The 24,773-nt window shown below is 41.6% G+C and overlaps 1 pseudogene; it reads left to right on the forward strand.

Moving 5' to 3' along the window:
• Positions 1 to 2,733: 2,733 nt before the first annotated feature.
• LOC114696848 lies at positions 2,734 to 3,716 on the forward strand (annotated as a pseudogene).
• The last annotated feature ends 21,057 nt before the right edge of the window (positions 3,717 to 24,773 follow it).

The raw sequence follows: 24,773 nt of genomic DNA on the forward strand, positions 1-24,773 counted from the left end.
GGTCTGGCAAAGGGCTTGGAGCAACTTCTGAGCCCATGAGTCTTGACCCTTTGTGGGTTGAAAAGAAATCTCTTTACAGGGGTAGCCTAGGACCACCTACATGTCAGATGTTCACATTGAGATTCATAACAATGACAAAACTGCAGTTGTGAAATAGCAAAGGGAAAACTTTGTGATGGGGGGGGCCGCCACAACATGGGGAACTGCACTGAAAGGCCAAGGCATTGGGAAGGTTTAGAACCAATGACTTAGAGAATGTCTCTCCTTACTCAAGGTCTATTCAAGCTTAAGAATGTATATTAAAGTTTTATTTTGATACTAGAAGAGCTTTAATTCAAAATCATTTTTTGGGGCTGAACCTGACAGGGATAAATTATAATGTCCTAGTCTTGTGAAAGTTGCTAGCATATTAAAGACTGTTAGAGAACACAAGTGCTGCTGATGTAATTAATTGTATGGGGTAAGATTTACTTAGTTTCCTTGTATACGTTTTCAGGGTTGAGCTTAAAACAAGTAACTAGAAACAAAGTTGTCTATCCAGATATAGCTAGGCAATCTGAAATACTTCAGAGATGTGCAGAATATGGCATTTAAAATGTTGATCAAAAAACATTTTGTGTATCTTGTTACACAAAGATAAGATACTTTTGTGTATCTTATTACACAAGATAAAGACTTCCAAATCCTAGCAGTGACTCAAGGTCTCCAAAGAAGATTGCAGGGCACCATGATGTCTCCACTTGGATTATAGCAATGCTGACCACTGGGTAAGATGCCCCAATGTGACATCTGTCACCAGGACATGACCCAGACTGTGGACAAGCAGCAGGACATTGGAGAATTGATTGTACCCATTTTGCCTAGATAAAATAAGATCAGTCTTTCCCATGTTCCTCTTCCAGAGGAAAAACTCTTTACCTTATGGACCTGCTGGCTGAAAATTGATGCTGATCTGATACTTCTGCCTCCAATGATATGGAGACCTGTGTATGGCTAGCTGGGTATGGACTGGTTCCTGTAATTTTTTTTTTTTTTTTTTTTTGGTTTTTCGAGACAGGGTTTCTCTGTGTAGCTTTGCGCCTTTCCTGGAACTCACTTTGTAGACCAGGCTAGCTCGAACTCACAGAGATCCACCTGCCTCTGCCTCCCAAGTGCTGGGATTAAAGGTGTGTGCCACCACCGCCTGGCAAAGAGTCCAAGGAATTTTGTTTTTAAGATTTATTTATTTATTATGTATACAGTATTCTGCCTGCATGTGTCCCTGCAGGCCAGAAGAGTGCACCAGATCTCATTACAAGTGGTTGTGAGCCACCATGTGGTTGCTGGAAATTGAACTCAGGACCTCTGGAAGAGCAGTCGGTGGGTCCCTGTAATTTTCAATAGATTTGGAAACTGCTTGGTCTGCACGCGGGTATAATTTATTCTTCTCAGATCTCTGATAGTATTGACAGCTAGGCCAGCTGTAACTTAGTCAGTTTGGCAGCATCAGACAACTAGATCCTTGCACAAGGATACAGCAGGATTTTTATTTCCTCTGGTTATAGACTTAAAGGTATGTTTCATCAGGCTGAAACCAGGCCCTAGGAACGATGCTCACACCCTTTAGCTCAAAGCCACAGCCTTTTGCTATGACATCAAGATGAAAATCTGTTCCAGTTGTTTCATAGACACTTGCAGGTTCCTGCCAGACTTGTGCCAAGGCCAAATCCTCAGGGACCCTCAAGATGTACCACCAGCCACTGCACCAACCTAGTGAATTGGTGAACTGGTGAATCCTGGCAGGTTAACTTCACCCACATGCCCATCCATAAAAACTCCATTATCTCTCAATCTGTTGATACTTTGACAGGATGGACAGAAAATGTGTGATGGCTCGTGTACTCCTGAAGAACACATCATCCCTCAATCTGCCATGCCATCTCACCAAGCTCCTGGGACTTCACTGCTGGCACCACCTCTCTAGGCTCAAGCAGGCACCTACCCAGCAACTAGAACCTGGTTCTCCAAGATGTCCCAGTGAAAGACATATCTGCTCTTGTGTCTCACTCATTCACCCTTGCCTCTTCTGTACAACCAGGGCAGTTCTCCATTCCATTCTTTCTGGTAGTTATCACTCTTCCTATGGCTAGCCACACTCATGGGACCAATGATAACAATCTATTTTTTCTCCTAGCAACCTGACTTCTCAGCTCCCTCAAGGAACAGATGCCTGAGGTCTCCAGAATGACAGCTAACTGAATGCATCTTCACTCACACCTCCTGCTGTGCATGACCTCAACTCCCAATCCCCCCCCACTTTGTTCCAAATCAGCAGGAAGCAGTCTCGAGAATTCAGTGCCCCTCATTCCTGCCCCACTTGCCATCCATAACTCACCCTTTTTATAATAATCAAAAGGGAGGAACATTAGCATTCACACCCACTTCCTGGGGACCTGGCCAATATGCAGGCAATACCTTCACCTGCTCAGGGTCCTCAGAGTGTCAGGCATCCATTGCTGCATGATCTCTCTGTTCATTCTCTCATAAAAGGTGGAGCCCTGTCCACCTCTCTCTTTCTCTTCTCTTCCCATGAGGCAGAGGTTGCATCTCTCTCTCTCTCTCTCTCTCTCTCTCTCTCTCTCTCTCTCCCTCTCCCTCCCTCTCCCTCCCTCTCTTTCATTCTCCCCTCTCCCTTCCCTCAACCTCAATAAAACTCTCCACTGTGCCTTTTCTCCCACCCTGCCACAGGAGGCTGCGGGGCACGATTAAAGAAAGTCACGGGTTCCATTGGGGAAAGTCCTCCTGAGGAATGTCATCCGGCCTACAGATGCTCACAATAAGATTCAGGAGGAATCTGACATGTGGAAAATCAGAGAACTAGAGAAACAAATGGAGGATGCTTACCAGGGGACCAGAAGGAACACAGTACCCAGCAGCTCAAGTCGGATGAGAAGTGACGGTTTTGATGAAGAAAGTCAGAGAGACTATTGGAGGCCAAGGAATGAAATTCCTGGGGCCCTGGAAGATGATTTTCTTAAGGTTAAATCCTGGAACAAGAAATTATATGATTATGAATCCAACATGCCAGATAGATGGGGTCACAGTGGTTATAAGGAGTTGTATCCTGAAGAGTTTGAAACAGACAGTAGTGACCAACAAGACATTACCAATGGGAAAAAACATCTTCCCAGGTAAAAGCATCTGCCCATGAATCCCGAAAACATAAGAAGTCAAAGAAATCCCATAAAAAGAAGCAGAAAAAATGGTCACGCAAAAACAGAAGAAAAACAAAAAGGCAGCTATGGACACAGCAGCAGATTCCTCAAGTGAGTTCTCTGAAGAAACTGGAGCTTCAAGTACCAGGAAAAGGAAGCAACCACACAAGAGCAAGAAAAAATCCAGGAAAAAGCCTCCTAAAAAATCTTTACCTTTAGGGAGAGAAAGTGCTACTTCCCAGTCAGATGATTCAGCAGCTAGCAGTTCTGAGGAAATGGAGGAAAGAGACACTAAGAAAACCAAAAGGAAAAAGAAAGAGAAAAGTGTTCATGTTCCTGTGGCTAACCCTGAAGTGCAGGAGAGGACAAGCAAGCGCAGGAATTGGAAAGTGGCTACGGATGCCAGGTCTGCTGAAGGCTCCGAGGATGACTGAGTGGGAAGGTCAAAGTCCTGCCTCTCACGGACTCTGGTCATCTACAGTTCTGTATAATGGGGGTTGCCAGCGACTCCGACAGCACAGGAGTCGGAGGTCAGAGTTGGCCTGCCATAGATGCCTTTCTTCCCTCTTTTGGATTGCTAGTCTCCATCCCTTTTTGTTGTTAATAGGGAATCTGGTATTTTGTTAAGGTTTCTTGAAGAGATTATTTTTTGCAATTAATTATTTAGGGTAGAATACCTATACAGCAAATTAAAGAACCCAGAAAGCTGAAATCAGGAAGAAAAAAAACAACTCTCCACTGAGCTCTGTCTGCATGGCATCTCTGTCTCTTGCCCACCGTGGAGCACCTTGGCCCCAACTCACCAAGGTCTCTCTCCCGCTGCTTTACAAAAGGTTCACTTATGTTCCTAACAACTGCATTGGTCTTGGCCTGTATGAAGAGAGCATACTACTGTGGTATCACATGAGGTTAGTAAAGCCACCCAACTCATCGCCAAAAAGTGAGAGTGAGGAGGGGGCTCCAGGCACAGTCACATTCCAGGGGACATCCTTGATGGCCAAAGTCCCTAGTAGGGTCACTTCTCGGTAGGTTCTGCCCCAGAGTACTGCTGCTGGGGCCAAGATTTTAACATCAAGATCCCTGGGAGACATAAAGATCAAAACTGTGGTAGCCATATGAGATCACAGGTATTGTGAACAATTGAAAATGTGTTTCCATATTGAGAAAAAAAAAAGAGTTAGTACAGGGCATGTGAGATGGATTGGTAGGCAAAAGCACTTGCTGCCTGTCTGTAAATGTGTTGTTATATGGTTGAGGGTCACATTTGACTTACATATTCTAAGAATACTTAACACAGTGCTCATGTGGTTAATCTAGCTAAAACCTGTGAGGGAGGTTCCAGAAAAAGATTATGGTACTAAAGCTGAGATTTGTGCATAGGATCCAGTTAGATCCAGGATTGTGTCTTCCACATCTGGGGTAACTGAGGAGGTTCTCAGCTCCCAGCCCAGTCTCATCACTTGCAGGAAACACTGCCCTGAGGATGTACTCTCCTGAATCTAAGCATCCTTTGGGTGTAGCCTGAAGGTTTCTCTGGTCCTGCCAGGCCCCCATGGCCCCACAACTGCTTAAAAAATAAATATTCAGAGGCTTAATGTTATTTACAAACTATATGGCCTATTCAGGCTTCTTGCTAGCTAGCTCTTGTATAGTTTAACTCAACCCATAACTCTTAATCTATGTATCACCACGTGTTCTGTGGCTTTACCTGTGTCTCCTTACAGGTTGCTCCTAGGATGGCAGTCTGGCATCTCCCCCACTCCACCTTTCTCTTTCCTGTCTCTCTCCTTGAATTCCCTGCCTGCCCCTAAGCTGCCTTGCCTTAGGCCAAAGCAGCTAATTTATTAACTAATGGGAACAACACATATTCACAGGGTACAGAAAGACATCCCCCAGCATTCGGGCTTTCAATTTGTTGAAATATTACTTAGAGAAAGAAGCAATTCAGAAATAAAACATTACCTTCAAAGTGAGTAAGAAAAGGCCTTGCTTGTCATATAAATAATATAATTGAATGGAAAAAATACAGGCAGTTTTCAAGCTGCATTTCATGAACTTGGTGGAAAACCATTTTACAAGCTTTCTTGTAGGACTATCTTTAGATCGCCAGCCCCACACAACTAGGAAAGAGAATTATAGACCAATCTCCCTCATGAACATTGATGTAAAAATTCTCAATAAAGTACTAGCAAACCAAATTCAGGAACACATTTAAAAAAAAAATCATCCACCATGATCAAGTAGGCTTCATCCCAGAGATGCAAGAATGGTTCAACATAAAAAAAAAATCTGTCAATATAGCCCACCATATAAACAAACTGAAAAAAAAACCACATGATCATCTCATTAGATGCTGAAAAAGTCTTTGACAAAACCCAACACTTTTCACAATAAAGGTCTTGGAGAGATCAGGGATACAAGGAACATACCTAAACATAATAAAGGCAATAACAGCAAGACATCAAACTAAATGTCGAGAAACATAAAGAAATTCCACTAAACTCAGGAACAAGACAAGGCTGCCCACTCTCCCCATATTTATTCAATATAGTACTTGAAGTTCTAGCTAGAGCAAAAAGACAACAAAATGAGATCAAGGGGATATAAATTGGAAAGGAAGAAGTCAAACTTTCACTACTTGAAGATGATATGATAGTGTACATAAGTAATCCTAAAAATTCTACCAGGGAACTCCTACAGCTGATAAACACCTTCAGTAATGTAGCAGGATACAAGATCAACTCAAAAAATCAGTAGCCCTCCTAAAAACAAATGATAAATGAACTAAGAAAGAAATGAGAAAAACATCACCCTTTACAATAGCCACAAATAACATAAAATATTTTGGAGTAACTCTAACCAAACAAGTGAAGGACCTGTATGACAAGCACTTTAAGTCTTTGAAAAAAGAAATTGAAGAAGATATCAGAAAATCTGAAATCCCATGGTCTTGGATAGGTACGATCAACATAGTAAAAATGGCGATCTTACCAAAAGCAACCTACAGATTCAGTGCAATCTTCCTCAAAATCTCAACACAGTTCTTCATAGACCTCAAAAGAACAATACTCAACTTCATGTGGAAAAACAAAAAACCTAGGATAACTAAAACAATTTTGTACAATAAAGGAACGTCCGAAGGCATCATTATCCCTGATTTCAAGCTCTACTATAGAGCTATAGTAATTAAAAACAACCTGGTATTGGTATAGAAACAGACATGTAAATCAATGGAATTGAACTGAAGACCCTGACACAAATCCACACACCTATGAACAGCTGATTTTTTACAAAGAAGCTAAAATTGTACAATGGAAAAAAGAAGGCATCTTCACAATCAGTGCTGGCATAACTGGATGTCTACATGTAGAAGATTGCAAATAGATCCATATCTATCGCCATGCACAAAACTCAAGTCCAGAGATCTCAACATAAATCTAGTTACACTGAACCTAATAGAAGAGAAAGTGGGAAATAGCTTTGAATTGGCACAAGAGACCACTTCTTAATATAACACCAGTAGCACAGACACTGAGAGCAACAATTAATAAGTGAGACCTCCTGAAACTGAGAAGCTTTTGTAGGGCAAAGCATACTAGCAAGAAGACAAAATGACAGCCTACAGAATGAGGACAGATCTTTACCAACCCCACATCTGATAGAGGGCTGATCTCCAAAATATATAAATAACTCAAGAAACTAGACATCAAAAAAACCCAAATAATCTAATTTTAAAACTGGGTGCAGCCGGGCGGTGGTGGCGCATGCCTTTAATCCCAGCACTCAGGAGGCAGAGCCAGGTGGATCTCTGTGAGTTCGAGGCCAGCCTGGGCTACAGAGTGAGATCCAGGACAGGTGCAAAGCTACACAGAGAAACCCTGTCTCGAAAAAAAAAAAAAACAAAAACAAACCAAAACAAAACAAAACAAAACAAAACAAAACAAAAAAACACTGGGTGCAGATCTAAACAGAGAATTCTCAACAAAAGAATCTCAAATGTCTGAAAGACATTTAAGGAATTCTCAGCATCCTTAGCCATCAGGGAAATACAAATTGAAACAACTCTGAGATTCCATCTTACACCTGTCAGAATGGCTAAGATCAAAAACAGAGATGACAGCTTATGTTGGAGAGGATGTGGAGAAAGGGGAACACTCTTCCACTGTAGGTGGGTGTGCAATCTTGTACAGCCACTCTAGAAATCAAAATGGTGGTATCTCAGAAAATTGGGAATCAACCTACCTCAAGACCTAGCAATACCACTCTTGGGCATATACCCAAAAGATGCTCAATCATGCCACAAGGACATTTGCTCAACTATGTTCATAGCAGCATTATTCACAATAGACAGACCTGGAAACAACCTAGACGCCCCTCAACCAAAGAATGGATAAACAAAATGTGGTACATTTATACCATGGAGCTTTACTCAGCAGTGAAAAACGATGACATCATGAAATTTGTAGGCAAATGCATGGGACTAAAAAAAAAAATCGTAAGTGAGGTAACCCAGACCCAGAAAGACAAACATGGTATGTACACAGTCATAAGTGAATATTAGATGCAAAACAAAGGATAATCAGTCTACAGTCCACAATCCCAGAGGAGCTAGGTAAAAAGAGAATCCCAAGAGGGACATGCATGAATTGCCCCAGGAAGGGGAAATGGTTAAGATCTCCTGGGTAAACTGGGAGGGGGAGTAGAGTGGAAGGGATGAGAGTTGGGAAATGTGTAGATGTAACCAACTGTCTTATTAAATAAGAAACACAGAACCAATGCAAAGAAGAAAGCCAAGAGGTCAGAGCTAAGAGCTAAAACCTTACCCTTCCTCCTGTGATGGTCCTACCTCTCCAAAAGAGAGCTACTTCCTGTGTTAAAGTCTTTATAAAGACTTTCGATTCTGCCTTCTCATTGGTTGTAAACCCAACCACATGACCTCCTCGTCACTGCCCGTCTGTAGAGACCTCCAGGTCTTCTATAGTTGGTATTGAGATTAAAGGTGTGTGTATCCAATGCTGGCTGTATCCCTGAACACACAGAGACCTACCTAGCTCTGCCTACCAAGTGCTGGGATTAAAGGCGTGCACCACCACCGCCCAGCTTTCCTGTGGCTTACTAATAGCTCTGACCCCTCCATGTGCACACTGTGGCTAGGTGCACTAATATGTGTGTGCAAACACACACACACACACACCACAAATAAATGCAATATTTAAAAATGTAAGACCATTTTTTTTCATTTGCTAATGTAAAAACAAAGCAATGGGGCAGGTGTTGTAGCCCACCCTCCTTAATCCAAGTATTCAGGAGGTAGAGGCAAGTGGATCTCTGTGAGTTTCAGGTTGGTCCAGTCTATAGTGAGTTCCAGGACAGCTGCACAGGGTTCTAGGGCTGCACAGTAAGACCCTGTCTAAAATAACAACAGGCAAACAAACAAAGCTAACAACTAAGCAATGATGCAATTGAAATTCTTTACAACATCTGAGTTTTCTCCAGGAAGGGTACATAGGTGAGAAACCTCAGCTTCAAATCATAATATTTATGCATATATAATTATATATTTGTATATATGTTATATGTAATTACATATATATGTAAATACATAAATTATATATTGATGCTTAGATAGAGGCTAGGGTCTTGTTCATGTACTCTATCACTGGGCTACATTCCCAGATCCAGGTTGAGCTATATTAAACTGTTAATGTATAGCCAGTAACTTGCTATCTGGCATTGGGTAAGTTGTTATATATTATTTATGCCTTAAATTTCCTATCTGTAAATGGGGCTAAGGAAGAACTAGAGTGTTGTGAGGGTTACCTGAGAAGTACACATGAAAACTTACACATCACATGCAACAAGGATTTGTGGAATGAACAGAATGACACAACAAGAACTATCAGATGTGGACAATGCATCTGGACACACAGGAATTCTGGAACACCTTGTAAAGGGCAAAACCTCTGGGCTCCTTCTGTTCCCCAGATGACCTGGGCAGTATGGGCTTGAGATTCTACCCTGAAGTGTGCGGTTAATTTTTGTCAACTTGACACACACAAGAGTCATCTGAAAGATAGGGCCTCGATTGAGGAATTAGCTCCATCAGGTTGGTTTATGGGCATGTCTGTGGAGGCATTTTCTTGATAATGATTGAGGTGGGAGGGCCCAACCAACTGTGGTCCGTGCCATCCCGTCAGGTGGTTATGGGTGTGTAAGAGAGCAAGCTGCCTAAGCAACAGAGATCAAGGCAGTAGCAGCATTCCATGGTCTCTGCTTCAGTTTCTGCTCCAGGCTCCTGCCTTGGCTTTCCTCAGCCATGAACTGTAAAGTGTAGAAATAACACCCCCACCCCCAACCCCGCAAGTTGCTTTTGGTCATAGTGTTGACCACGGCAACAGAGAAGCACACTTGGACACAGTTCTTGGCCCATGTTTCTTCATCAGAGTTTCTCCATATCTCATCTCTTTCTGAAGTTTGAAATATTTGCAGTTGTTGAGACATGTTGAGAGCTGAGGTTCCTCTAGAAAAGCACAGGAATTCAATATTAAGCAGTGAGAATGCTAAGTAGTTGAATACATGATCGTCCCATTTCCCCCACATCCACTGTTCTCCTTTTCTAGAGTTGCATTCCTGTTAATCTGTTGGTGAAGTTGCATCTACAATAGAAATGTCCTCTGGTGTCCCTCCAATGGCTGGATCTATATTTGAAATGCCACAGCTGTTGCCATGTGGATTAGAAGAGGCGGCAGCTGATCAACACACAGCACAGGTCTTGGGGATATAATTTATTCCATCTTCTCACAGTGAGTTCATTTCTGAACAGCTGTCCATTTCGGAGAAGAGCATTTTCACCCACTCTTTTCAGACTGCCAACTGCAAGGTTTAGTTAATTTTGAGGGCTTTCTAAATCCAGAAATATAAGAGCGTTTTCTTTTGGCCCAGTAAGCAAGGAGCTAATATTAGAGCTTAGAGGTTTTAAAAGGAGTTGACTAAGGTCAAGATTTGCTGGTCTGGAAAGTAAAATGTCTCAGGCTGCGGAGCTCGCTCGGTGGTGGAGCACCTGCGTGTTTTCACCGTCTCTTGCTACACAGTCCTCTCCGGAGCTTACACAGTCACTAGCATTTGGGACGTGGAATCTTTGTTCCTGAGCAGAACTTGGTGGTGGTAATCTTACTTTTTCTGGGGCCCTCATTTGGCAATATATCAGGTACATTCCATTTCATACTGGATTGTACTGGTCTCTGCCATCTTAGCCGCAGTGTGAGAACGGAAGGCTACCTTGCTCTCCTGTGATAACTGCTGGTTGCGATCTACACTGACCATTAACTTGGTTCACTGTGTATATGCTGGGCTTTGAGTCATTTTTCTTCCCCTGGAGCTGGTGGAGAGTTCCAGGGCAGGGCAGGGGGTGGGGTGGGGGTGTTAGATACTTCTCAGAGTCGCTCAGACAACTCCTCAGCAGAAAACGTGCTTGTGGGCTTGGAAAGGCGCAGACACCTCCAACATTCACACCTTTTTATTTTTGAGACTGGGTCTTGCTATGTTCTCCATGTTGTCTTCCAACTAGTCGTGCTCTAGCCTTAAAGTCCCAAATGCTAGAATGAAAAGTCGGCCTGCCTCATTTTACCCCTCTTCCGATCCGAAGCTGCACTTCCAAATTCCTCCGCCACGCGGCACCCGTCAGTCATCTGCGTCTGAAGTTCTGACAGGTGACAAGCTGGCAGGAGAGCGACCAGCGGTCTCCCGGGTAACCAACCAGGTTTGCATCTAATTGGAGCCGCCGCCCTCGCTGGCTGGAGCCTCTTTTTCATCACGTGATCGCGCAGGATTGTGCAAGATGGGGCTTGAAAGTCTTCCTCTTGCAACACAGTTATGTACGAAGTCCAAGTTTCCCTGTCCTGATTCTGAAAGGTCCCTGGGGGAAGGTGACACTGGGCGGAACCTCCGGGACTGGAAGGACCCCAGCTCAGACCTCCAGAGGGATCTGCCGAAAAGCTTGGCAGCAGCAGCAAAACCAGTAACCTGGAGTGGCCAAGCTGGAGCTGGAAGTGGAGTTCCGTGGGTTCGGGGCCGCGGCTGCTGGGCAGCGTCTCCTCCAGGCCGAGACCCCGGCACAGAATGAGCAGAAGGCGGCGGCCTCCCGGCGGAGGGGCCGGGCCAGGAGCGCGCTGCGCTGGTTCTCCACCGCGGTCCTGTATGCCGCCTTCCTGGGGCTGGTGAGAGCTGAGGCTGCACCCTTCCCAGTGTGGGTGCGAGCCTCCTGCAGGCGACCTGCCCTGCCCAGCTGGACTTTCACCTTCCCTCCCTGCACCTTCTGTGACTTTGGCACTTTAGACCCATAGGCTATCTGGTGGGCGCTAATTTAATCACTGAGGGTTACTGTCCAGTTCCAAATCGATTGTGCTGCTTTCTGACTGCAGCAAACTTTCCTGGCATTGCCTGGGTCTGTAGTCACTGCACTCCGAGTAGAACTTACTACACAATACATTGACTTTTCTAGCCATTCTACTTCGGTGGCCATCCACTTGGCTTTGCAAATAGGAAATAGGCCCAAGAGGAAAACGGCGTTCTCTTGGTCACACAGGTGTTTGGGTGGTGGAGCCGGAACACGTCCGCCTCTTTCCACGATTCTATTGAAATCAGCCCTGCAGCACTTTAAATGTCTTAGAGCAAAATGCTGTGTAAACTGTGGGAAATTCCCCGTTACTCGGTAATTGGGATCTGGGGGAGCTGTGGGGTGGGGTTCCCCCGAGAGAGAGCTCTTCCCCCCTCTTTGACAGCCTCCAGTTTTGAGAGACTGACTGAAACATTAAGCACTGAAAAGATTTTCTGTCGCCACCATAATTGATTGATCTAAAGAGAATCTCCATTCATTCATTGCATGTTTCTGTTTTCTTTGTTCTTGTTTACCGTTTAAACTACAAAGGATGGCTGAGTAGGAACATTTATGTCCCACCTCATTTGGGGGGATAGAGTCTTGTTATATAGCCCAGGCTGGTTTCAAATTCTGCATTCTCCTGCCTTGCCCTCATGCGTACTAGAATTAATAGGTATACCCCACAATGCCCGGCCCTGTTTCTATCTCTTGCGGGATATGACACACTGGGAGATTACGTGATGCTGTGGACAAAACAATACCATGAAGCTCAGCACGGTCCTTATGGCTGTCTCTAGGAACCAAACCGAACATAATCAAATAACCCAAACATTACATTAAAAGAGAGTTCAAAGTACTTTATTTCCTGCAATTGGTCAGAATTTTTGTTTGGGTTGTCATGGTGACTAAGGACCACAGCAGGCTATGAAATCTGCCGACTTAGTCTTTCTGCAGTTAGCCTGGTAACACACATGGGAACCTAGAGACACACTGAACTACCATGACAAGGAAGTCTTAGGACAGCCAGGCTTGCCACCCCCATTCTGCACATCGGCAAACCAACTGAGCTGTTCTCTCCTCTGAGAAGTTTCCTTAAGGCATCCATTCAGCAACAGCATTAGCAGATATTTTATTGATTCATTATTATTATTATTATTATTATTATTATTATTATTGTAAGTGCTGTAAACTGAACTATGAACCCAGGACCTTGTCCATTTAGCATGCAAGCTCTCCCAGCTGACCTATACCCAGCTCCTCACCTGTAGATGTAACCAACCATCTTATTAAATAAGAAACACAGAACCAATGTAAAAGAGAAAGCCAAGAGGTCAGAGCTCAGAGCTAAAATCTCACCCTTCCTCCTGCAGTGGTTCCAGCTTCCCGAAAGAGAGCTATTTCCCTCTGTGTAAGTCGTTTCATAGTCATTCTGCCTTCTCATTGGTTGTAAACCCAAACACGTGACTGCCTCGTCACTGTCTGAATGTACAGCCCCCCAGGTCTTAAAGGCATATGTCTCCAATGCTGGCTGTATCCCTGAACACACAGAGATCTATGGGATTAAAGGCGTGTGCCACCACCGCCACACTCTGTCTATGGCTCTAATAGCTCTGACCCCCGGGCAACTTTATTTATTAACATACAATCAAAATCACATTTCAGTACAATTAGATTACCACCACATTTCCCCTTTTCTATTTTAATAAAAAGAAAAAAAACAAAAGGTTATAACTAACAAAAGAAAAACTATATGCAAAAGTACAATAACTATATACAATATATACAAGTAATAAATACCTAAACAGGTATTTGACAAATCAGAGAAAATAATTCCATTATCTATCCTATTTTGGTAAATCCAAGATGTATCTAATGCACTTTCTATCCTAATTAATTTTCAACTATAACTAACTAATCTTCAACCATAACAAACTATTCTTCAACTCCCTCAGAGACCCAAGAAGGAAATAATATTAGCTAACAAAAATAAAAACAGGAAGTGCATGCAAGCAACTTCCAAAAAAATTTGTGAGTTGACAGAAACAGCCAGCTGCCTGGACAGTCACCTGAGGTTTCCACAGTGTTGGGGCATCATCTTCAGCCTATAGGCTTAGTTTATCTGACAGACTCATTTGTGAAGTAGGATGTACACAAGGTCAACAGTTCAACCTCACATTGGGTGAGAGCAGTCCATGTACCAGAAACACCTGAATTCCAAAAGTGTCATGTCATGATTCAGGATTTTAAATTCTGGAAATTGTTGACAGTTTTTTGAATTCAGCTGTCCATTCTTCTTGGCTGTGTATATATGGCTTCATCTCAGCATCCCCTTCTTCTCCACATCCCTCTATTAAATGCCAGTCTACTATCAAGAGGCGTAAGCTTTCAGCTTCTGTTCTATTGCACAACAGAAGCCATCGGCCCTCTGCCTGTTAGGCTGCCTTCGAGGAAAAGGGCACTGTACCTTTTCCGGATTGCGAAGGCCACTTCAGGGATGGGCCATATTGTCCTGGCCTCAGAAGATGCCTTTTGATAAAGCCATAACCACACTTGTTTTGGCAAGAATCAGTAGTCCTTTGTTTCGTGTCCTGTCTGTCCATTTTGTCCTGTTGATTCGAGGATACTTTGTTGTCCAGTGGCTAACTTTTGCCACAATGAAAGTTGACTCCATATGCAGTTTCTTCAATGCCCATATTTTCTCTGAAGTAGATTGGTACTACCAGGAGCCGACATGTCTCAAAAAAGAAAAACTTTCTAAGTTATTAAAACATTTTAAATGCTATATTCTGTAGATCTCTGAAGGGTTTGAAGATGACCTGTCTAAAACATCTCTGCTCAATTTTTAAAACATATCTAATATGACTACAAGTTCTATTGTAATGTCTAACTACTAACTTTCATTTCTTTATATCCTAATAGTTGGTAATAATAACATTCAAGGATCAGAAATTTGCATTACGTTGTTAAATGAATGGTATAAATACAATTAGAAATATACATATAGCATTTTCTAACAATATCAATTTCACATTTGTATACAATATAAAACAATCCAATCCAATGTAAAGTATTTAAAACTAGTAATTGTCTTGTTCTTTTCTTTTATTTTTGTCTTTTTTTAAAGCAAGAATCTTAATCTAATCTCCTTTGCTTATCCTTTTTCATAACCCTTGACAACAACTTGTAACCAACCCCCCTAAACATTGAAAATTATCCCAGAACCAAAACCCATTAAAAAGACCAAAAAACCACCTGCCCCACACCACCTCTTTGGGAATGTGGGCGTCGTATTCTTAAAATTGCTTCCTGCTGGGTATGGGCGAAGTTTTCTTTATCCTGAAAGAAAAACTTTAGTTTAATTGTCAAATTCTAGAAAGGTAACTATATCCTTCATTATCCAGTCTGTGTATAATGCCAAAGTTCAGGGTTTATCTCAAGTCCTTATTCAAGTAGTCTTTGAGACTGGATCATCTCAGCTAGTCATCTCAAAATTGCTCTGAGCACCTTGTAGTTCAAAGCTGATCTGTGGATGATGTTTGTCAGCTTAATGATATTATTATTGTCCATGTGGAACTGTTGTTGTTGTGGGGCCCCATCTTCTTTTGGAGACTTCAGTTGATGTTAGGCCTGGCCGTGATTTCCTGCAGAAAACTGATAAGAGACTCGAACACAAAAACATATATATGCAGCTAATTGAAGCCTTTTTTCTAGAATTAGTTAGTACTCTATATGACCATTCATATCTTAACAAAGTTTAAAATGTATAATATATATATTATATATATATATATTAATCTTGTAAATTTTGATATAAAATGCATACTTTAAGAAAAGTTAAAAAATCAGAATAGAATCAAAGAGTTGAGATTAGTAATAGAATAGTCCCTTAATTAATTTGGCTTTTGTCCTGTCCCATAGCAGAAGATGGCTCTTTTATTCTGGCACGATACAGGGAGTTTGCATTTTCCTTTTAACAACATGCTTGAGTTTAAAGAAGGAGAGAGCCATTCTCCAACTCTAAAGTCAGCTTTAAATTTTAATTGAACGGGGACTATTAGAAGACCAATAGTGTTAAATCTCTAGAGAAAAGCAGAAACAAACATTTAGGAAGACATAAAAAATTTTTAGATAATATATACCCATATGCCATTTCACTCTGTTTCCTGGGATAGGTGATTTGTCCCTTTTCTTCAGTTGTCTCATTTGTCCAGTGTTCTTCAGATTCCTTAACCTTCATTCTCCTAAAAGACAAAACCAAAAACCTTTCCCCAAGACTAATTTTGGGGATGTTTCCTTTTGGCAAGTTATTATCTGATTAAATGAAAAGGCTTGTGTTACTGGTACAAGTTAGTTTAAATTGGATGTTCATGCTGGTTGATGAACTATCACCTCCTCTAATTAAGAGGTCTCTCTTGTTCAAATCGAACCTTTATCAATTTTGATGGTACCCACAGCTTATCTTCTCCTGTAGAAACAAAAGCAAAACCTCGTCCCCAATGTAATACATACCCTGGTTTCCATTCTGAGGTCAGCACATCCTTAAAGTATATAGGCTGATTTAATTCTGTAGTTTTTTCTATTATCCAATATCTCTCTGCAGCTGTTGTTCCTTTCTCGTTTGCATTGAGAAAATTCAAAGTTAGAAGAGCATTATGCAGTCTATTTCTGGGGGTTTTTGTTACCCCTTTCTGTTTATTTAGCATATCCTTTAGAGTTCTGTTTGATCTTTCTATAACTGCTTGACCTGTAGGATTATGTGGTATGCCTGTAATATGCTTTATATTGTAATAAGCAAAAAACTGTTTCATTTTAACAGAGACATATGATGGAGCATTGTCAGTTTTGATTTGTGCAGGTATACCCATGATGGCCATAACTTCTAGCAAATGAATGATTACAGAATCAGCTTTTTCAGAACTCAAAGCAGTTGCCCATTGAAATACTGAATAAGTATCGATGGTGTGGTGTACATATTTCAATTTTCCAAATTCTGCAAAGTGAAACATGTCTATCTGCCATATTTCATTCCTCTGAGTACCCTTTGGGTTACACCCTGCTGGTAATGGCATTTGATTGTAGAAGGAACAAGTAGGACATTTCTTTACTATTTCTTTGGCTTGTTGCCAGGTTATGGAAAAAAATCTTTTTTAAATCTTTACTATTGACATGATGTTTTTTATGAAATTCTGAGGCCTCCAGCACATTTCCTATCAATAATTTATCAATCTCATCATTGCCTTGTGCTAGAGGGCCTGGCAGACCAGTATGGGATCGAATGTGAGTTATATATAAAGGATGATTCCTTTTCCTGATTGTATCTTGTAATTGAATAAATAGTGAAGTTAATTCTGAAGCATCAGGGATAAATTCTGCAGTCTCAATATGTAACACCACTCTTTCAGCATACTGAGAGTCAGTTACTATGTTGAGAGGTTCTGAAAAATCTATTAATACCAACAGAATAGCATACAATTCTGATTTTTGAACTTAATTATACGGACTTTGAACCACTTTACTTAAATTTTCTAATTTGTAACCTGCCTTTCCTTCTTTGTTGGCATCTGTATAAAATGTACGAACTCCAGATATGGGTTTTTGCCGTACAATTCGAGGCAAGATCCAATCAGCTCTCTTTATAAGATCAATTCTATCGCTTTTGGGATATTTGCTGTTAATTTCTCCCAAAAAATTACTGCAAGCTCTTTGCCAAGGTTCACTTTCTGTCCATAATTTTTCAGTGTCCTCCTTAGTTAATGGTACGACAATTTCTGCTGGCTCTTTGCCTGCTAATTGATGAAGTCTCAATTTTCCTTTGTAAATCAAGTCAGAGATTTTTTCCACATAAGTTTTTAATTTTTTATTTGGTTTATTTGGTAAAAATATCCGTTCCAATATAATATCTTCCCTCTGCATTAATATTCCAGTAGGAGAACGCCTAGAAGGTAAAATAACCAAAATGCAATCCATTTTTGGATCAATACGATCCAAGTGTCCTTCATGCACTTTCTTTTCTACCGAGGCTAATTCTTTCTCAGCTTCAGGTGATAATTCTCTTGGACTATTTAAGTCCTTGTCACCTTCTAAGGTTTTGAACAAATTAGTCAGTTCATCATTTTTTACCCCAACAATAGTTTGTAGATGAGAAATATCTCCAAATAATCTTTGAAAGTCATTAAGAGTCTGTAGTCTATCTCTCCTAATTTGCACCTTTTGTGGTCTAATTTTTGTAGCTCTATTTTATATCCTAAATAATTAATAGAATCTCCTCTTTGTATCTTTTCAGGAGCAATTTGTAATCCCCAGCAAGGCAAAATTTTCTTTACTTCTTCAAACATTATTTCTAAAGTATCTGCATTTGAGTCAGCTAGTAAAATATCATCCATATAATGATAAATTATAGATTTAGGAAATTTTTTATGTATCACTTCCAATGGCTGTTGTACAAAATACTGGCACAGAGTTGGGCTATTCAACATTCCCTGTGGGAGGACCCTCCATTGAAATCTTTTAACCGGTTGAGAATTATTATAAGTAGGCACTGTGAAAGCAAATCTTGCTCTGTCTTTTTCTTGTAAGGGTATTGAAAAGAAACAGTCTTTTAAATCAATAACTATGAGAGGCCATCCTTTTGGTAACAGAGTAGGCAAAGGCATCCCAGATTGTAGAGAGCCCATTGGCTGAATTACTTTGTTAATTGCTCTAAGGTCTGTTACCATTCTCCATTTACCAGATTTCTTTTTAATAACAAATACAGGAGAATTCCAAGGGCTGGTTGATTCTTCAATATGCTGAGCATTTAACTGTTCTTCTACCAGCTCTTCTAAAGCCTGGAGTTTCTCTGTTGTTAAAGGCCATTGCTGGACCCATACAGGCTTGTCTGTTAACCATTTTAAAGGTAGAGCTGTTGGTGTCTTTGGAAGATCATCAGTTGTTGTGCCCTGTTCTTGTATAATATGGATGGCTGGTGACCACTCATTAGAACAATATCTTCTAATATTTCTCTCAGTAACATGTGCTAGTTTATGATTTGTTTCTGAGATTGGAGGGATGTTAATCTGAGTATTCCATTGTTGCAACAAGTCTCAACCCCACAGGTTCATAGTTATGTTAGCCACATATGGTTTAAATTTTTCTCTCTGTCCTTCTGGACCTACACATCTTGCACTCTGTTTCACCTGAGATAATGTCCCAATTCCTAACAGTTGAACGTTTACCTTCTGAAGAGGCCAAGTTGGATGCCAAAATTCTGGTGCAATTATGGTAACGTCCACACCTGTGTCTACCAGACCAGACAACAAAACACCATTTATTTTTATCGTTAATTTTGGTCTTTGTTCATTAATAGAAGTTTGCCAAAATTTTTTCTTTATGTTTTCTCCTGAATTTTCTATTCTCTCTGTTTCATCATCCTGACCAGCATGATTTATTCCAATAGGCATTTGGTTATTTAATTGCTCAGAGCAGGGATTTCCTCTATGGCTGCAGGAAAGGTTTGAACTAGATTTGCAATGGGTGCCTGCATGAGGCCCCTCTGGGAGTTTCCCGAAGACTGAGGCAAAGGATTACCCTGTCTGTCGTTTGTTGTTCTACATTGGTTGGTCCAGTGTTTTCCCTTACCACACCTTCTGCATACTCCAGAAGGAAGGGGCATTCTGTTGCCATTGTTCCTTGAAGAAACATCGTTTCTAGGAATGGCCTGTTTACAGTCCCTTTTCAAATGTCCTTGCTTTCCACATCCAAAACATCTAACATTCCTCAAACCTTTTGAAATTGCTTCTCCTACCCACATATCATCATGCTCATCAGCCTCAACATTAACTGTGTCTCTAATCCAATCTTCCAAAGGTGCAGATCTTGCCCTTAACGGTGTGATTATTCTTTTGCATGCTGCCTTCGCATTCTCAAAGGCCAAAGATTCAATTATTGCCTTACTAGCTTCTGAATCTGAGACTATTCTCTTTACTGCTGAAGCCAGTCTTTGTAAAAAAAAAATCTGTAAAAGATTCTTTTGGGCCTTGCATCACCTTTGTAAATGACTCAGATTTTTTTCCTGGTTCCTCAACTCTGTCCCATGCATTCAAGGCTGCCGTTCGACATAAAATTAGGGTTTGGACATCATATAAACATTGTGTTTGTACTGAAGCTTATTGGCCTTCTCCAATAAGCTGATCCTGGCAAACTTGTATTTCTTTATCCCTCCATTGTTTTTCTATGTTTTTTGCCTCATCCTTGAACCATGTTAGAAATTGCAGTCTCTGGCTGGGTTCCAGAACAGCTTGTGCAAGGTCCCGCCAGTCCTGTGGTACAATCCTATTATATGTTGACCAAGAGTTTAACATTTGCTTTACATATGGGGAATGCATACCATAAGATACTATTGCTTCCTTAAACCTTTTTAAATCCAACATTTCTATTGGAGCCCAAATATTTTGTGTAGCCATTTGATCAGGCATCTGCTGTATGGTTACAGGATAAATTAAGGGTGACTGTGTGAAAAGAGGCTTTCTTTCTGTAACCTGATAATCCAAACTTGAAACAACTTCACTGTTAATTTCTTCTGTCTGAATTTTTACAGGTTTAACAAGTTTTTCTAAAGCTGTCATCCTGGCACTTAAATTGACTATGTTTTTAAACTGCAAAAGGAGGATAAGCATAGTGATAAACTGCATAATTCCAACAATACTAATCTTCTCATATAGTTGTTCCATTGTCAGACTGCCTAAAATTTCGAACAAAACCCAATTTTCTTCCAATGTACACATAAAACCCATTTTTTTTAATGTTGAAAAAAATTCTCTTTTAAATAGTTTCCTTTAAAATATCTGATATGTTGTGACTTACCAAATCTGCGTAGAACAGTAGAAATCCGAGGGGATTTTCAAAACAGCCACCTAGTGTCCAAGGCATAAATCCAGAGAGAGAGAGAGAGAGAGAGAGAGAGAGAGAGAGAGAGAGAGAGAGAACACACGCACAAGAAAGCATAGCCGGCTAAAGCTTAAGTCCAGCCACGTGTTCCCTCTTGAGCCGAGTCAAGGCTTGGCTCTGGCTTCCTTAAGCTCAGACCACTTGCGTTGGCTTTACAGGCGGGGCCCTGTTAGGCAGGGCAGGTCTGAGTTGTTTGTAGCACCGGCTTTAAGCAAGCAGGCTTTAAGCAAGCAGCTCACAGTTAGTCTGGCCTGAGGCCAAGCAGACCTAGACACAGGCTAGGAAGCCAACTGCCTGGCCTGCTGCCCTTGCGGGAAAGTGGACCTGCTGCCAAGCCAAGTAGTTTTTAATGGATTCTTGTCACGTTGGGCGCCAGAGGTAGATGTAGCCAACCGTCTTATTAAATAAGAAACACAGAACCTAGCCGGGCGGTGGTGGCGCACGCCTTTAATCCCAGCACTCGGGAGGCAGAGCCAGGTGGATCTCTTTGAGTTCGAGGCCAGCCTGGGATACCAAGTGAGTTCCAGGAGAGGCGCAAAGCTACACAGAGAAACCCTGTCTCGAAAAACCAAAAAAAAAAAAAAAAAAAAAAAAAAAAAAAGAAAGAAAGGAAGGAAGGAAGGAAGGAAGGAAGGAAGAAACACAGAACCAATGTAAAAGAGAAAGCCAAGAGGTCAGAGCTCAGAGCTAAAATCTCACCCTTCCTCCTGCGGTGGTTCCAGCTTCCCGAAAGAGAGCTATTTCCCTCTGTGTAAGTCGTTTCATAGTCATTCTGCCTTCTCATTGGTTGTAAACCCAAACACGTGACTGCCTCATCACTGTCTGTATGTACAGCCCCCCAGGTCTTAAAGGCATATGTCTCCAATGCTGGCTGTATCCCTGAACACACAGAGATCTATGGGATTAAAGGCGTGTGCCACCACCGCCACACTCTGTCTATGGCTCTAATAGCTCTGACCCCCGGGCAGCTTTATTTATTAACATACAATCAAAATCACATTTCAGTACAATTAGAATACCACCACACTCACCCACCCTTTTCATTACTTTTTTTTCCTATACAGCCCTGGCTGATCCGGAATTGCTATGTAGACCAGGCTTGTCTCGTATCATAAACAGCCACCCACTTCTGCCTTCTGAGGGTTGGGGTTGCTGGTGTGGGCCACCACACTGAGCCTCACTGCTCTTCGTATGGTAGTGAAAATCAAGGAAAAGGTGTGTGCAACATTCTATTTCACTCAGCACCACACACAAGCCCACAACACAGGCAAGAAGATCCAAAAGCTAAATTTTGTTCCACTGACTGATGGACATAAATGTTCTCATCCACCTTCTGAGTGCTTCCCACCCTTCTGAACAGGGAGATTTGAGCTACTCCAACACATATTTCCCAGATCTTAAATCTTAGCTTCAAGTGCTGTACTACAGCACCACCTGCTGCCCAGAGCGAATCCAGTCCAGGAGTCCTGTTAGGACTGTTCTTCAGTGGCAGCTCAGTTGTTCCCTGCACGGCTCAAACTAATTTTGGGTGTTGGCCGCTTTGGTATGATTGTGGAAAGTATAGAAAACTGCTCCGAAGGCAGGAGAGAGCCAGGTCAAGCAGCAAGTTCTGATCGATCAGAAAAGCTGATGAAGTGGGAAAGTTCCCCATAGACCAATCTTGGGCCTTGGAGACTGGAAAACATGGCTACTTCTGGGCTTTTGAGCAGAACTCAGTTAAATTTGCCCACTGCTGAGTTTATGTAGCTCTTGAATATGGTCCAATATAAAACATTTTCTGTGATCCTTTAGCATGAAGTAATGGTGCATAAGATCATTTAGTGGAAAGACAACTTCCTGGACTTAGTGGTCACATAGATCATTCTTGGCCCTGTGTTCTCAAGGTCAACCTCTTGCAGATGTCACTCAGACCAGTTCCCTGTATTTGCTGGTGTCTACATTAGTAACTGGAAAGCCAGGGCTGTGTTCCCAACAAGTGTAGAAGGCACAGAGCAGTGACGTCCAGCATATCAAAGAGAGCTCTCCCTTCTCCCTCTGGGAATTCACAGTGATGAAATAGAAACATGGAAAAACATTGGCCTTAGTGGTAGTGTTTCCTGATTTGGAGGCATTGATTAGCCACGAACCTGACAGCTGCCGCTTTTTGTTTTGTTGCATGGCATTAGCCTTGGTATAGCCTCCATGGTGCTGTGTATCCTCCTGTAAGGAAAGGGACGGCATCAAGACAGCCAGTGATGGGAAAGAAAAAAGGTTTTGCAGATCTGTCTTGATCCATGAGTTAGGCTGTCACTACCCTAGGATGGCTTCTACTACTCAGGAGAAACATACCTAGTCAGGTTTGCTATAAAGTTCCCAGCAGGTGTATAGTTCCAAGAGTCTTGAGAGCTGTCAGTCTAGAACTCAAGGCTCTGATGTTTTGGTGTGTAAATACTGGTGTGGTCTCTGGTGTGTAAATATGTGCGGTCTCTGGTGTGTAAATACTGGTGTGGTCTCTGGTGTGTAAATACTGGTGTGGTCTCTGGTGTGTAAATACTGGTGTGGTCTCTGGTGTGTAAATACTGGTGCGGTCTCTTCCAGCAGAGTCAGAAGGAGCCACTTACTGTGTTAATTCTAAAAAGACTGCTGTTCAGGATCCAGGTCATGAAAGTTCTCGGACTTCTTTTCCCTGGTCAATATACTTTGGCCTTACCTACGGAGTCATGTCACACTTCACGTGAATGGAGTGGAGAGACCTGGGTGCTAATCACAAGGGGTGCAGTCTTGCAGTGGCTACGTCACAAGGGCTAATAAGTCTGTGGGAGTGGACCCAATTGCCCCAATTATTAACGCCATTGAGGGCAATCTGGTAAATCCAGGCTTGACGCGACTGTGTTTGTGACACTTGTGCAGCGTGACAGGTATTGCTGCTGCTGGGGATCTTTGCAGGAATGCCCCACGAGGAAAGCTCATTTTGAATAACTGTAGCTATGGATAGCATTAACTCTTCTGTATAGGAAGCTTCTGTCACCTAGGAGATAATCTCTGAAGGGAGATAGTGAGTGAATCCACACAAAAGTGTTCAAGGAGTTGCTACAGAATCATCCAAGGTTTTTATTCTCTTACCAAAATATTGGGTCTGACAAACCAAACACGAGCCCTCTGGGAAATTTTCATAGAGCGGCCACCCATTGATGTTTCATCATTATGTGGGTTGTTTCAGCTCTTCCATGAGGCGTCTTGGAGGGTAGAGCTTTGCTGTTGGAAGCTGTGAGGATGAAGTAGCTCCAGATAGCCATCCAAGCTGTCCTTGAGCCAGAACTGCCAGGCTGAACCTCCTGCCTCAGCCTCCTGATTATTTAGGACTACACTTGTGGGCCATTGTTCCAGGCTCTTGTATGTACTTAAAGATAACAGAAGAATTATGACTGTTATATTAAGACTGCTACATTTCTATGAATCTCACATAATTTCTGAAATATTAGCACATTGACACAAATGTAACTTAAAGAGATTTTAACATTGTTTATTTGACCATGAGTCCCTTGTTATTTATCAAATACACCCAATTAATTTGCTATTTCTCTATTTCTAGGAATATAGATCATGGTTTTTCTTTAGTTTTGTTTTGTGTGTGTTTGTTTATTTGTTTTGGTTTTTCAAGACAGGGTTTCTCTGTGTATGTTTGCGCCTTTCCTGGAACTCACTCTGTAGTCCAGGCTGGCCTCAAACTCACAGAGATCCACCTGGCTCTGCCTCCCAAGTGGTGAGATTAAAGGTGTGTGCCACCACCACCTGGCTACTAGATCATGTTTTTGAGAGAGTCCAAGAGACTTTCTGAAAGACCCCAAATTAATTCAAGGTAAAAAAAAAAATCATAATTTAATTTAAAGAAGGTCATAAAATATCAAAAGTTTAACACATTTGATCAAGATAGAAATGCAGATCATAGTAAAAAAAAAAAAAAGTCTTTTATTTAACCAAAGTGGTATGAGTGCTTCAAACTAAATTTTAAAAATCTCATAAATGTAGAATGATCTTAGGTCTATTAGAGAGGACTCAGTTTCCTTAAGTGATATTAAAAATATCATGAATACACCATGAAACAGGAAATTATGTTGGCCATTTCCTGTGACTCTTTGTTTCTTGGGCCAACCACCTCGAATGTAAAATAACAAAAAGATCCTTCACACTTCCCGTTGAGCACCATTCAATACTCCAGGAAAGCAAGAAGACCAAATTCTAGTTTTACAGTGAACCTTAGTATTAATGCTCCATTTCTAGGAAAACTTCCAAACAAT

Source organism: Peromyscus leucopus, chromosome 8a (assembly GCF_004664715.2).
Source record: "Peromyscus leucopus breed LL Stock chromosome 8a, UCI_PerLeu_2.1, whole genome shotgun sequence".
NCBI classification, from domain to species: domain Eukaryota; kingdom Metazoa; phylum Chordata; class Mammalia; order Rodentia; family Cricetidae; genus Peromyscus; species Peromyscus leucopus.